Source organism: Myodes glareolus, chromosome 23, assembly GCF_982192425.1.
Source record: "Myodes glareolus chromosome 23, mMyoGla1.1, whole genome shotgun sequence".
In the NCBI taxonomy this organism is placed as follows: Eukaryota; Metazoa; Chordata; class Mammalia; order Rodentia; family Cricetidae; genus Myodes; species Myodes glareolus.
The window spans coordinates 49394040-49408581 of NC_142048.1; the positions used below are offsets into that span (position 1 = coordinate 49394040).

Consider the following 14542-nt stretch of genomic DNA (forward strand, 5'->3'; position numbering starts at 1 on the left):
TTTACAGAATATGAACCAACTTACTTTTGTTCATCTAAAGTTTCCACTTCAGAGCCCGAGGCTCTAGCTTCCTCCAGCCCCCGCCCAGGCACATTCCTGCTTTATTCCTCCATCTCTCTTACAGTATTCACTACTGGCATCTTGGTTTCTTTCTAGCTCATAATTTTTGTTATTGTTGTTATTTAGATGTCTCCCACATGGACTTTTCCTCTGGAAAAGCATTGTATAAATCTAACCTGATCTCTCTCTCTGAACATATACACACATATACGGGGATCCACCGGTGCAGGGATTAAAGTCATTCGCCATCATGCCTAGCCAAGCAGTTTTTAAAGGATAAAAAAACAAATAGCAAAGATAATTTAAATGGGATAAATCTAAGGAGTTAAGGTGAGGTGGCTGAGGAAGAAAGAAGTTAGAAGGTACTATGTGAGACCCATGGAGACTAGCTTTAAAAAAGTAAAAGAAATGGTAGCAGGCTTCTTGTTCTACAGACACCTGACAGGAGCTGGAATGACCCTACGGTGGGTTATTATAAATGAGCTTTTATTTTGGATGGTCACTTTGAATTCATAACTCAGTGAATCTATATAAAAGTTATTGCAGCTAAAGATGTATTACCAACTCAAATCTGAGGAAGCTGCAGCAGACACAAGCGGCAATTTTTCATCTAAGAGAGACTCAGCTGGGCAGGTGGTAATGGACGCTGTGTACCCTGAAACCAACTCCCACTGAAAGCGTTGAATTATCTGCAGTGGAGGTTTGCAAACTCATGACCATGGTGGCAGAGCGGAGCATTTTAGGTACAAGGCTGCTGGGAAGCAAAGGACAAGAACAAACGGCAGAGCTTTACGTATTCATTCCCATTTTAAGACAGCAAAGGGTCCTACGTATTTCCCCACTTTGCACTTCCTGCATGTACCGGAGATAGAAACCCCTGGCCTGGGTTGTTTTATATAAAAAATATTTTTGTGAGAAAATAAATCACTTATCGCATGAAACTTTTATCAAGTGGCAGGCCTGGGATGGCTCGTTCTAATTCTGTGCCTGAAGTGTTGGACTACTGGCCAGGATCCAAGAACTATATTAAGTGAGTACTATCCTCCCAGCTACAGTTTAAAATGGAACCTTGTATATAAATAGATATCTTGGCTCTCACATATGTGTTTGCTAATTCTGTTCTGATGGGTTGGGGGGCTCAATAAAAATACTGATGGTACTTACACAGTTTTGATTCTGGGGCTGTTGGGGGGAAGGATCAGTGGTTAAGAGAGCTTACTGCTTCATCAGAAAACTGGTGTTGGAACCCAACACCCCATGCTGGGGAGCTCATGGCTGCCTGGGATTTCAGCTTCTGTTTCTAGCCTCTGTGTGTACCCTCACAGACATAGACACAGAGGCACAGAGACAGACACACAGACACATGGACAAAGACACACACATACATACAGAGACACAGAAACAATTTGATTCTTGAGACAACTACATATTTTTCTCTACTAATTCAACACAAAGTAAACAGAGTTGATAAGTGATTATCTCTATTCTGTGTTCAATTTACAGCTCCTTGTTTCTTGCTCTCACTCCTGTGATTTTTTCCCCTTTATAAATGGTTTATTCTTTATTTTTTTACATGTATGGACATTTCATCTACAAGTATGTCTGTGCACCATGTGCATCCAGTACCTATAGAGGCCAGAAGAGGGTGTTGGATCTGGAGTTACGGCCGGTTGTGAGCTGACATGTAAGTGCTGGGAATTGAACCTAGGTCTTCTAGAAGAGCAGCCAGTGTTCTTAACCACCGAGCCATCTCCCCAGCCCATTCCTGAGACTCTTGAGCGTAGTTTGTTGGGCAGCAGGACAAGTAAGAGAGGACAAACAATCATGATATTCAGGCAGTGTCTTCCTCTTTAGTACGGAAGAGAATCTGGCCAAGTTTCAGAAGCACTTCATTAGAAGTCTGGGATTTTCATCAAACGTTACTAACAATGTGCCAAATTAGCAGTGCAAACAGCCTAAGCAAGACAATAATTTTGTAATGTTGCTTGTTTGACTGAGGAGCCAGGTGGAAATTTAGTAGTTATTTCTTCCACAAAGAGTACCAAACGGGTATCTTTTTACTAAATTAAGAGACCACAAGAACTTGTTTGATAGCACCTTCAAGTTAACATGGACCTAACACAGCTGGAAACATAAAAGGGATCAAACAATTTATAAGATTTCTTTGAAGACCATTTCTTCACTTTGCAAGGATGCTGGCACTTGATGCATGATCGAGAACTAGCTCCCTGGCTGTTTCTTCCCTTTGGCTGACTTGGACCAAGGGAGGACGCTCTGATGAAAATATAATTAGAAAGTAACCAGATAGATACAAGCAACATTTTCACAACATCTTATGTAAGTTCCAAAAGGAAAAAAAAGAAATATGTAATTATTTTGTTTTATTATTGCCTACACCAGAGCATTTGTCCAAGCATGAGCCGGGAGCTCAGTGTCCTGGGTCACCTTCTCAGCCTGAACTACTTCATTATTTCTTGTAAGGCAAGCCTGCCGGCAATCAATTCTCAGTCTGTATTGTTTGGACATCTTATTTTTTTGTCATTTTCAATTCTGAAAGACAGTTTTGCTGGCAATGGTCCTTTCTGTCACCTTGCTGCCTGCCTTTTGGCCTCAGCAATTTTGAAGCTGCAGCTCCGCTGTGTACCACGGTCGCTTTTCTCTCGACCCTTCCAAGAAGTTTTCTCTTGCTTTTCGTCTTGTGATTATTACACGTGTGGATGTGGATCTGTGTTGTCCAGATTGGAGTTTGTCAAGCTTCTTGGATGTATCAACCAGTATTTTTCATCATGTGAAAAGTTAAGCTATTTTAAGTTACCAATTATTTTTGAAAATTTTGAGTTTTCTGCCCCTCTACTTTGTTCTGTACGCAGGTGCGCATGCATCTGAAATATTTTTTGAGGACATCATTTTCCTAGCAGGAGCCAGTGAGCAAGGGAGATTCGTGTGAAGGCAGCTTATGCTATTGAGAAGGCAGTCTGCTGGTGAAGCCCAAACGTCGTGCTCTCTTGCTCTCTCTCTCTCTCTCTCTCTCTCTCTCTCTCTCTCCTCTCCCACCTCTCTCTGCTCTAGAACTCTGCCAGGCAGACTATGCTAGCTGGCCAGTGGATTCCGGGGATCGCTCGCCTGCCCCTCCCACCGTGCCATCTCTGGGATTTCAGGTACATGCTACCACACCTGGTTTTCATGTGAGATCTGAGTTGGGGATGCCATGTTTGCAAGGCATGTGCTTTAATAACTGGGCCCCTCCTACTTTTGATGTTATTATTGCTGTATTTTAAGGTGGCTCATATTTCTCAGTGGTGGCTGTCAATTTTTCTTCATTATTTCTTTTTATTCTGATTAATTTCTATTGCTCTATTGTCAAATTCACTGAATGTTCTTCCAACTTAAGCTCGCCAGAGAATCCCTCTAATTAAACTGTCCATTTGATAACTGTACTTTTCAGTGCCTGAATTATGGCTGATTGCGTACATCACTGCACCTACTGACTTAATAAGGCCTCAGTGTACCATTCAACAGTACACACAACTGTCATCACACTCCCGTGTCTTTATTGGTAAAACTAAAATCCTTTACTCACTCAGCAACTCTCAGCCCTCTTCCCCTCAGTCCTGCCCTGTAGTGACTGGCTACCGAGCTGAGCACTCGGTAAGGCCGATGCCCTTCTCTGGCCACCACAGGGTCTTCAGAGCTCGTCCGTGTTGTAGCACATGGCAGACCTTCCTTCCTAAGACTGAAGAACGTGTCACTGTACGTGTATACCAATTTATTTACCTACTCACCTGCCAAGAACATTTGGGTTGCTTTGCCTTTGGGCTATTAGAAACTCCTGCTATTAAAATGGGCAGACAAATACTTCTTTGATACCAGGCTCTCGTATACCTAGGAGTGAGCTGCTGGGTTATCTAACGGTGCCATCCTGTTTTCCAGCAGCCCCCACTTCAATATTCCTGCCAAGCACACCAATCTCTCCAGATCCAGGCCAGTATTCGTCATTTTTCTATCAGTTATTTTATATATATACACATAACCATCCTAATAGGTTGAGGAGCTACAGCACTGTGGTTTTAATGTTCATTTCCCCAATGATCAGTGATATCAAACACCTTTCCATGTTTGTTGGCCATTTGTTTACCTGAAGAGATGTCTATTCAAACCCTTTGCCCATCTTAAAATCAAGTCACTTGCTATTTTTAATTGTTGAATTGTATTTTAAAAATAACATATTCTGAATACCAACCCCATTATCAGATACATGATTGGTAATACTCTCTTCCATCCTGCAAGGTGTCTGTTTATTCTACTGTGTCCTTTGAAGTATAAAAGTTTTTAATTTTTATATAGCCTAATAACAATGTTGCCCTGTGTCTTTAGTCTCAGATCTCCACTTGGTTCATATATACATACATACTGAATACATAAATATATCATATTGTGGTTCGAATGAGAATGCCCCCCATAAGAGCAGATGTTTGCGTACTTGGTCCCAGTTGGTAGCACTGTTTGGTAACTTAGGAGGTTTGTCATTCTCGGTCCATTCTCTCTGCTTCCTGCCATGGTTTAAGACGTCAGCCCTCAGTCTCCAGCTGCAGCCATGATGCTCTGGCTCTGCCATCGTGGACTCTTGTTGATTGGAATTATAAGCCCAAATAAAAACCTTTCTTCTCTAAGTTGCTTTTGATTATGGTGTTTTATCACAGTAATAGGAGAGTAACTAACCAATACAGGTATTTATCCTCTGTGTGTGTGTGTGTGTGCATGTGCACACACGGCAAATCACTGTTGCCCTGTCTTTAAAAGATATACATAATTTTATATAGTTTTTGAAAACATACTTGTAGTGGTTAATTATAAAGTCTTGTACAGTTTTGGAGCCCCCTCAAAAAGTTAAAAACTGGCCCTTTCAGATAATACTATATATATATATATATATATATATATATATATATATATATATATACACACACACACAAATATATATATGTATACACACACACACATATATAAATATATAATTGTATTATATATTGTAACTCTGGAGACCAAGGCCCCCACGTCACATTAACCTACTGTTGTTTTGGGGCTTGTTTGTGTATTTGGCTGAACTACTTCTGTGAACTCTGCCTCCCATTGTCGTCTGTGTTCAGTTTCTGTCCTTATCTTTGTCTCTCTTGTGGGACATCAGAATGCACTATCCTTCCAAGATTTCCTTAGAACCCATGGGAGAGCTGCTTCCCCTGAGATTCAAGCACTCCAACCTGCAGGGGAGCTTCTTAAACAGGAATGCAAACAACTCAAAATAGCTTCAGAAAGTCCCCCAAACTTACTAGATTCACTAGGTCCCTCCCTCCCAGAATAAACAGTAAAGATGCCTGAGGGGCGCTCTCAGACTAGCCAAGCACTAAAGACTACTCGGGAGGCCAGACCAGCTTCCGGGAAGAGGTTTACACCAATCCAGTCACTTGGAAAGGACACTCTCTAACCTGCTGAGCTGCCTGCAGACCTGTGCAGTGTGTTACAGGTTCCCAGCTTTGAGAGCTGTCAGCTATGCTGCGATGGGTTTTGGTCATGCAGCTGTTTCTGAGTCATTTCTGTCCCTATAAGTAAGCCCCCATTACGTAGTCTTATAAGTAACCCCAATCAAACTCATTGGCTCACCCAGTTGTACTTTGGTGGACTCCGTATTTGGGGTGAGCTGAGTAGACTTGTATGTAGTGTCTTCCCAGGAAAAATCTTGTCATACAACACTACGTTCTTAACTAATTAAACTTTCACCCTTTGCCATAGTATATGTGACTCACAGATGGCTCTCAAGGCTTGACTTAGGGAGTCCAGGGTGCAGGGGAGGCCTGAATACAAAGGGCTTAAAGAGCTGGAGGGTTGGCTCAGAGATTAAGAGCACTGCTGCTGTTTCAGAGGACCCATGTTTGATTCCCAGAGCCCACATGGCAGCTAACAACTCTCTGGAACTCCAGTTCTGGCCTCTGTGGTCACCAGGCTTGCACACGGTGCACAGAAACACATGCAGGTAAAACACCGATACACATAAAACAGAAATAAATAAATCTTTAAAAAACATTCAAGGGCAGCACAATGGTGTTGTTGGGGGTGGACTGTAATCCACTGATGGTGGCAGCCCTGAGAATCTGTGTGTGTAAAAGTTTACAATATATATACCAGAAAGAGGGAATTTCTATATGCAAATTAAAAAGAGAAAGTGGTCAGTATTTGTTCGTAGGAAGAGACTTCTGAACCTGTGCTGCTCGTGAGAGGAGGATTCAGTTCCTCACTGATTCCCAGAAGCTGATTAGTTAATATTCCCTGGGGAAGTAGACAATCTTTCTTGCTATTATGCCCTTGCCTTCTCAGAATACAGTATGAGTGAGCTTAAAAAATTATTCTAATGCTCAGTAGCGAATACAGTGAGGTCAAACTCTCACACTTGATTGTAGGTTAGGCTCTGGGTCATTTTTCTTTAAGTAAAATTCTAGGTTAATTTGTTACTTGCAAGTCTAGCAGAGCACTTTGACTTTAAAGAACAAGGAGAGCTCAAAGCGATGTAATAAATAGAGCAGAGGGCCAAAACAGGCCGGGCAGAAAGGCGTTTGGCTGAGTGTCCTTCCCTCTCGGACCCCAGCTCTGGCCAGCAGGTGGGGGGGGGCAGCGGGGGAGAGCCAGGGAGGGGAGCAGCGGGCAGCGGGGGAGGCGGGCAAGGGGCGGCGGGGAGGGGGGTTATAGAGCAACATGGCATTCAAGCCATTCTCTCTCCCTGCTCCAGTTGCTGCTTTGATTTCAGATCAGGTCTACAGTAAAAACCTTTGTACTGGCTGTGTTTGGCGGTAACTCCTAACTATATGCATGTGTATCACAGCCATGGCTCCATCTTCTGCTCTCAGCTGTCAGAGTAGGGCAAAAAGAGACAAAACTCAAATGAACAGATGAACAAGAAAACCACCCAAAAAGGCCAGCTCGATCCTGAAACAGATTCATTCTCCTCCTTCACCTCCCACAAAGCCATCTTTTGTCACTAACAGTTCCCAGGCAGGCTCGACCACTCCATCCATTTTGAAGAGGTAAAATGGTTTGTTTTCTTTTTCTTTCCTCCTCCCTTCCTAATTTTTTTTTTTTTTGAGCTACTGAACTTACAAATAATCACCTTATCAAAATGTAAACACCTCTCAATGCCTCTCGATGTGTCATCTCATCTAGCTGTGTTTGCAGATGCGGGAGAGCTTTGGCATTCGTAGTTGAGAGTGCCCGGAGGACAGCCCTGTCCTAGGGACTGCCGCGGTGGTGCTCCCAGCAGCAGAAGGCAGAAGCCCTTGGGGAAGTAGTGCTCTCTGAAAGTGCTAAGACTGTTGGTACACGCCGAGCTCCGAGCCACGGTTCAACACTTAGGAAACAGCGGCTAGGAGACCCAATTCTACTCTTACCCTTTAGCACTGCCGCTTGGCACATTTCCTGAGGTTCGCTGCTCATGGTTCTACCACTTCTGACTTTAATCCTCACCCTGAACCATGGTTCTATGCCAAATTTAAATGGATAACCTAATAACAGGACTCCTATTTTATCTGGTTTAAAAATACGCTGGGTCCCACCTTCTCACTGTTTCTCTCCATCTGTCGCTGCATGTGACACCCTGGTCCATGTGAGACAGGACTGGAGGTCACCTCACAGCCACAGTGGCAGTGAGTCTGGACTCTTGCTAATTAGCTCTCATGTTGCAGAGGGAGCAGGGCTACACTTGCTCAGTCGCTGCCACACACCTGTTAGTGTAGGGTAGGCCTCTGCCCCGGGGCTCAGCATCTCAAGTCTCTGCCTTAACACATAGATTGTGAAGTTGAAGGAGAGTAAGGACGGGAGGATTTGGAGGGAGAGAGGGGGGAGGGAGGGAGGGAAGGAGGAAGGAAGGAAGGGAAGGAGGAGAAGGGAGAAATACTGCAATTAAATTATAACCTCAAATAAAAATTTTTTAAAGAAGGTCAAAATTTCCATTATAAAAATATATGTATTTATAGAAAAGAAAACGATGAAAAGTCTTTCCAGCCATTACTGAAGCTTTGTTAGCTGGGTGAGGCGCTACTTACATAAGGTCCTAAGAGGCCACTGCCAAATCAAATTAAACAATAGAAAGTTGTCTAGACATGCTACAATCTGTATAACCACAGAGGTTAGGTATAGAGTAAGGGACTGGCGGGGAGGGGAGGCTCCCCTAGGGAAGAGTGAGTAGAATATAGCCATAGGGAGAGGGGGAAACTGGAGCAGAATGAAGCAGGGAAGAGGAGGGAAGAGGGCTGTAAAGGAGGGAATAGAGGGAGGGACAGTCAGCACTAAGGGCCATGGGGGATCATATGGAAAACTACTACAGTAGGTGCTTCTTAAAATATATACATGTATGAGGGGAATCTAAATGGAGCCACCAAATAACAGGGGAGACAAAGCCCCAACTAGGTATCTCTCTCCCACAAGTAAACCTCCAATGCCAGAAGGCTGTTGGCCAAAGAGATGCCACGGAAACCCCCAAATAACCCAGGCTATTGCCGAGGTTACTGACTGCTCCCACAAACTGATGGTAAGGCCCTGCTGCTAGACAGCACTTTCCTATCTCACTGAACACAGAGAAGTGAAGTTGAGGCCAATGAACTCTTCGGTCTACAACAGTGACCTGACCGCAGGATATGCTGGTGCAATAGTGGCACAGGTGTTGCGGGAGTCACCAACCACCATCTGCTTGGATTTAAGGTCAGCCTCATGAGATGGAACCCAAGACTGATACTGCGCTGGTGGCCAAGGATCTGAGACTAGATAGGTCATGAACCTAGAGGAAAACCAAATACTATGGCTCTGTTAAAGATAAATAGCAATAAAAGGACTGCTAATGACATTCTGCTATACCCATAAATCAGTGTCTCACCCAGGTGTCACCAGAGAAGCTTCCTCCAGCAGGTGGGAACCAACACAGAGACCCACAACTGGACAGTGTGCAGATAGCCAAAGACCTAACACACAATCCTAAAATGGGATCTCTTATTGGGTATATAAACCACACATAAGGGAGGGACTATGCCCCAATGTAAAAGCACAATGCAAAAAGAACTCGGTGGCATTTTTGTGGATTTTTTTTGTCTCGTTGTGCTTTGTTTTGACATTTTAAAAATCTTACTAGTTTTGCTTGTATGTCATTGTTTCCTATTTTTTGCTTTTATGGGTTTGTGTAAGTGTGTGCACATTTCTTATGTTTCTTTTTTTCGTGTGTGTGTGTGTGTGTGTTTCTTGTGTTTTTCTTTCTTTTAAAAAATTTGTTTCCTAAAAAGAGAGAGAAAAAGAAGGCATGGAGCTGGGTGGACGCGGAGGTGGGGAGGATCTGGAAGGAAATGGGGAGGGGAAACTGACCAGACTACATTGTATGGAAAAATTATTTTCAATTTAAAAAGTTGACTAGAGATAACTATTATTAATAATTACACTATTATAATATATAATATTTTGTACATAGCATTCTTTTTCCATATACATATAACAGGACTGACAACCATGTAAACTCACAGGGCCTGCACAGGTTCAAGTCAGACAGTGTCCTACTGCTAAGAGGGGGAGTGGACATGAGCTCCCATCGCTAACCAAGAAGCTATCTTCAACAACTATATCTATAGTTATATATCTATACCTATATATTGTATATTGCTGCACATAATGCTCTTGGACACTGTAAAGATTTGTCACTCATATTGGTTTAATAAAACAGTGACTGGCCAGTAGTGAGGCAAGAAGTATAGGCAGGGCAACCAGACTAGGAGAATTCTGGGAAGAGGAAAGGCAGAGTCAGCACCAGCCAGGTGCAGAAGAAGCAAGATGAGAATGCCTTACTGAAAAAAGGTACCAAGCCACGTGGCTAAACATAGACAAGAATTATAGGTTAATTTAAGTTATAAGAGCTAGTTAGTAATAAATCTGAGCAATAGGCCAAACAGTTTACAATTAATATAAGCCTCTGTGTGTTTATTTGGACTGAATGGCTGCAGAACCAGCCAGGACGGAAACTTCTGCCTACAGGACATGCCCTCACAGAGACCTTTTTGCACTCTAATCGTGAGAAGCTCTGACTGTCTTAAAAGCAAAATGCCACAGATAGTCCCAAACATTTGTATTTTTAACCCAAAATATTCCTTCAAGGAAAAAAAAACTGTAAAGAAGGATGTAAGGAAGGGCAAAGGCATCTCTAAATTAAGATGCATTTACATGACCTGTAAAATCAAAGGTCAGGGGCTCACGAGGGTTACTGTGAGGAGTCACCTTTATAGGAACAGGGTCATAAATATACAACATTTTGTAACCTGCTGGGTTTACTCACTACACATGGAACATCACTAGTTCATATGCTACATGGTTTCATGTTACTGTGTGTTATTACAGATTAATCTTTATATTATTGTTTTTTAGTATTTTATTTAATTAATAGGTAATCCTTTCATTTCCTAATAATAAGTAAAAATAAGGCATGGTGCACACCTTTAATCCCAGCACTCAGGAGGCAGAGGTAGGTAGACCTCTGAGTTTAAGGCCAGCCTGGTCTACAGAGCAAGTTCCAGGACAGCCAGGGCCACACAGAGAAACCCAGTGCAGACAGCTCTTCCCCCAAGCCTCTCTCTTCAAGTTTAGTCCTTTGGTGAACAAGTCTGACGAGATGAGGCTTATTCAAACCATACAGATAATTTTATTTTAAATGGCACATACACGAACTAGCTTTAAACTGGTTTTTAAAACAACTTTATTTTTCCAAGAAAGAAATACTAAAGAAAAGAAGACTATTCAGTAACCTCTCTTTGTACAGAAATGGAAATAGCCTTCTTTTGAGAAAGTCGGGCAGGATTGGACCAGACCTAGAGACACACTTGGTAATCATCCACTCTACCTGGGCTGCACCCTGACTCCAATGAAAGCCCTTTGACTTCTATCATTAAGAGCATAATGACACACTGGATTTTTTTACCTATTGAGTATGCAGTTATTGAGACTTCCTGGGCTTTAAGGAGACTACTGGGGCTCATCCAGGACGCCAGAAACCAGTTCTTTCTGACTTCTGGAGTGGTGAGACACGTCTATCTTAGTACGCCGCCACTGTGTTCCCAGGATTTCATGTGCTCTGAAACTGACACAGATGTACAAACACAAACGAAACAACTTCTGCAGCCTGGTGTCTGAGGCTTTTCCAGCTATAACAGGAGCCCAAACCAGAGTGCGTCTGTCAATGGACACACTCCTGCCTCTGTCCCACTGTGTCCCTCACCGCGAGAGTGGGGCTGAGCTAAAGCTGTCTTTATTATCCTTCTCACTTTAAGGACATAGTAATGTTCTGAAATGTGTGATTAATTATATCTAGAAAAGCCAAAGAGTCTACCTAATCTTTCAAGTGCTAAAATACTAAGGCCACAGTTCCCTGACTCAGGGAGGGGATGTTCTTTTGGCTGTGGCAGTGTTGCTCACCTGATATTTTTAAAGCAGAACTGAAAAGCATGACCTCTCAGAGCCCTTTCTCCATCACAGCCACGAAAAGTCTTTAGGGCTAGACAAGGGGTAACAGACAATCTCAAAAGTTCGTTTTCAACCAAAGACAGTTTCCACAAGCAAAGACGGCAAAGGAGAATGTAAGAAGGGGAAAAGAAATCATTGACATGACCTATAAAGAGTCAAGGGATAGTGAAAGGGATTGTTAGGAGACATTAACTAACTTGGGCAGCGCCCAAACTGCTGCTTGCTCAAGTCTACAGAACTCATGAAATTCAAGAGGGCAGAGCCCAGGTGGCTTTGGACATATCAACTGGATAATTCAACTCTGAGCGGCGCCTACGTATACCAGTGGGTTACTTGCTACACAAAGGGGTGTCAAGCTGAGTCGAGCTTCTATCCCGTGCCTCCAGTGGAGAGGCACAGTGCGTCATACTGGGTCTGTGTCCCTTCAAGTCTTTCTATGGGGCCATCTACTTCTGCAGAGGAAATTCCCCACGGCTTATTAGTTTTCTCTCTTGGTGGAGGTGGAAACTAGTTAAAGTCACGCTTTGCCCATACCACCTCTCTTCTGAGAGGTTTCAGGAAGACAGTGACTGATCTAGTCGGCAGTCTGTGGCATGGTGCGCAAGGGCTGGCACTCAGTGGCTGTGAAGAAGACACTGGGGAGGGATACATCTATTTAGTTCCACTGCTAAACCTACTACGATCCATCCGATAGCACTTACCACCTCTCTCATCTTATTCTTTGTATCCTCATTTAAAACTGGTGCCTGCAACTGAAGAGACGGCTCGGCAGCTACCCTTGCTCTCCTCTAGAGGACCTGAATTCTGTTCCTAGCGCCCACATCAGGCTGCTCACACCTACCAGGAACTCCAGCTCTGGGGGATCGAATAATCCTCTTAAAGACTCCGTGGGCACCTGCATAGACATGACATTCTCTCTCTCTCTCTCTCTCTCTCTCTCTCTCTCTTTTTCTTTCTCTCTCTCTCTCACACACGCACACACAAATAAATAAACAAATAAATCTTAACAAAAACAGCCTAGTATTATCACACTGAGGGCATATTTCAGTGAAAGAACACTTGCTCTTAGCATGGTGTGAGGCCCTGGGTTCCATTTCTAGTACAGCAACCAAAACCCCAAACAAACAGAAAACAAAGACAGGCACTGACTTAATTACTGAATTCAGAAAAGTTAATGCAGTATTTTCTAGGTTAAATATTAATGACCAAAAGCAATTCAGAGTCAAGTCAGGGTTAGAAAGGTCATTATCTCCTGATGTCAGAGATAATATTTTAAAAATTGCAAATAAATATAAACCCAAGTTTCTATTACTCCAGAGAGAAAAGTTCACACTTTTCAGCATCCTTGTTCCTCTTCCTGTGGTACTTTTCTTCCTAATACATTGTGGAACAGACATCAGAATTGCTTTAGAGAATTGTTAAAAGAGAGCCCTGGACTACAGCCTCACCACTTCCAAATCAATAGGTCTGGGCGGGCCCAAGAACCTGCAATCCTGACCACTTCAGAATCAATAGGTCTGGGTGGGCCCAAGAACCTGCATTCTGGCCACTTCCGAATCAATAGATCTGGGTGGGCCTGAGAACCTATATTCCCCACCAATTCCAAATTAATAGGTCTGGGTGGGCCCGAGAACCTGGACGTGTTCCCAGGCGGAACTGAAGTTGGCAGGTGGCAGCCACACCACGGCAATCACTGTACCTGAACCTTTACATTCCCAAGGGCAGCGGTGCCAGCTGTTCTTCACGACCTTTGGATCGATGCACAAGCACAAGTGTATCTGGACGAAAAGAGTCCCTCAGGCGGTTTCCTCCCTTCCAGGCTAAAGAGAAGTCCTCTAACCTCTTCTTATTGTAACCATCATTTCCAACCCTTGACTCTTTTTTTCTTTTCTCTTGAAGTTCTTTGTTGAATGTCTCCAAGTTTCTTTCTGATGTAGAGCCATAAACAAGACCCAGAACCCGAGTCAGCGACCTGCCAGGGCGAATGACTCAGAAGCAACCCTGTGCACACATTCATGGGTCTTTTGTCGCCAAGGCCGCCCTGTTAGCGCTCCTTTGTCACGTGCTCCTGACTCTCCGGGAGCTTCAGCAGCGTTGCACAGACATTAAGAATGCTTATCTTCTGAGAAACCAGATAGATGCCACAGCGCAGCATTCTAAGACAGAACGGGGCCAGGTGACCCCGTGGAGAGAATACAGAACCTGGAACGCAAGGTCAGATTTCCAAGTCTAAACAGTTTAACAGAGAAGCCTGCTTTTACTGTCACACTAGATCTGAAGCCACCACCCAACAATAGCTTCAAGTGATGGGAAACGTCAATGCCTCCTTTGGTGGCAGTGATAAGGACTGGGAGTGGACAATGGGGCTCTGGGCGGCCTCACTTAGCCCCAGCTGCTACCTAGAGCAAAGCCGCACCAGGACACAAACGCCTGACCCAATCCTATCCTGCAAGTGGCCACAGAAACAGAAGCTACCGTGCCCTCAAAACACCCGTGCTCTAGTTCCCACTTCTCCCTTTTCACGTTGTCTTTCTGCCAATTTGTTTACTGCATGTCAGGGCCCCCGTTTCTGGCACTGCCGAGCTTTAGCGCGTGAGCTCTTTGCACTATGCTCTCTTTGTGTATTGTGTGCGCTGTGGAGGTGCTCAGCACATAACAACAGCAGTCCCAGTATTTCCCAGAAACATCAGCATTCTTCCGGGCAGCCCGGCAGCTATTGACTGGAGTCAACACGGGCACAACTGGGGGCTCCGCTCTGCCCACCCTCCTTTCACTTTAGACAAGACGGTTGAAACTAGGCACACCACAACATTTTTCTGCCAAATTGCCCTTTCAAAGCGAATGTTCCAGGGATGTAATCACCGAGCAAAGGCAAGCTGTTGTAGAATGCAGTTGCCTATAGCCAGGCAGACAGGCTGCTGCTTGATCAAAGCCCTGATGTGGGGTCTGG

The 14542-nt window shown here is 43.9% G+C and overlaps 1 protein-coding gene across 4 annotated transcripts in view; it reads right to left on the minus strand.

The window, feature by feature from the left end:
- Positions 1–14542, minus strand: part of Slc20a2 (solute carrier family 20 member 2) — a 91919-nt gene that overhangs the window by 43675 nt on the left and 33702 nt on the right. Inside the window, exon 1 of one of the 4 annotated variants that reach the window (XM_085680703.2) lies at positions 13292–13842. The exons of the other annotated variants lie outside the window; for them this stretch is intronic. The gene's annotated coding sequence lies outside the window, so the exon portion shown is untranslated. Of the gene's footprint in view, positions 1–13291; positions 13843–14542 lie in introns of those variants that run through there. 4 annotated transcript variants of the gene reach the window in all.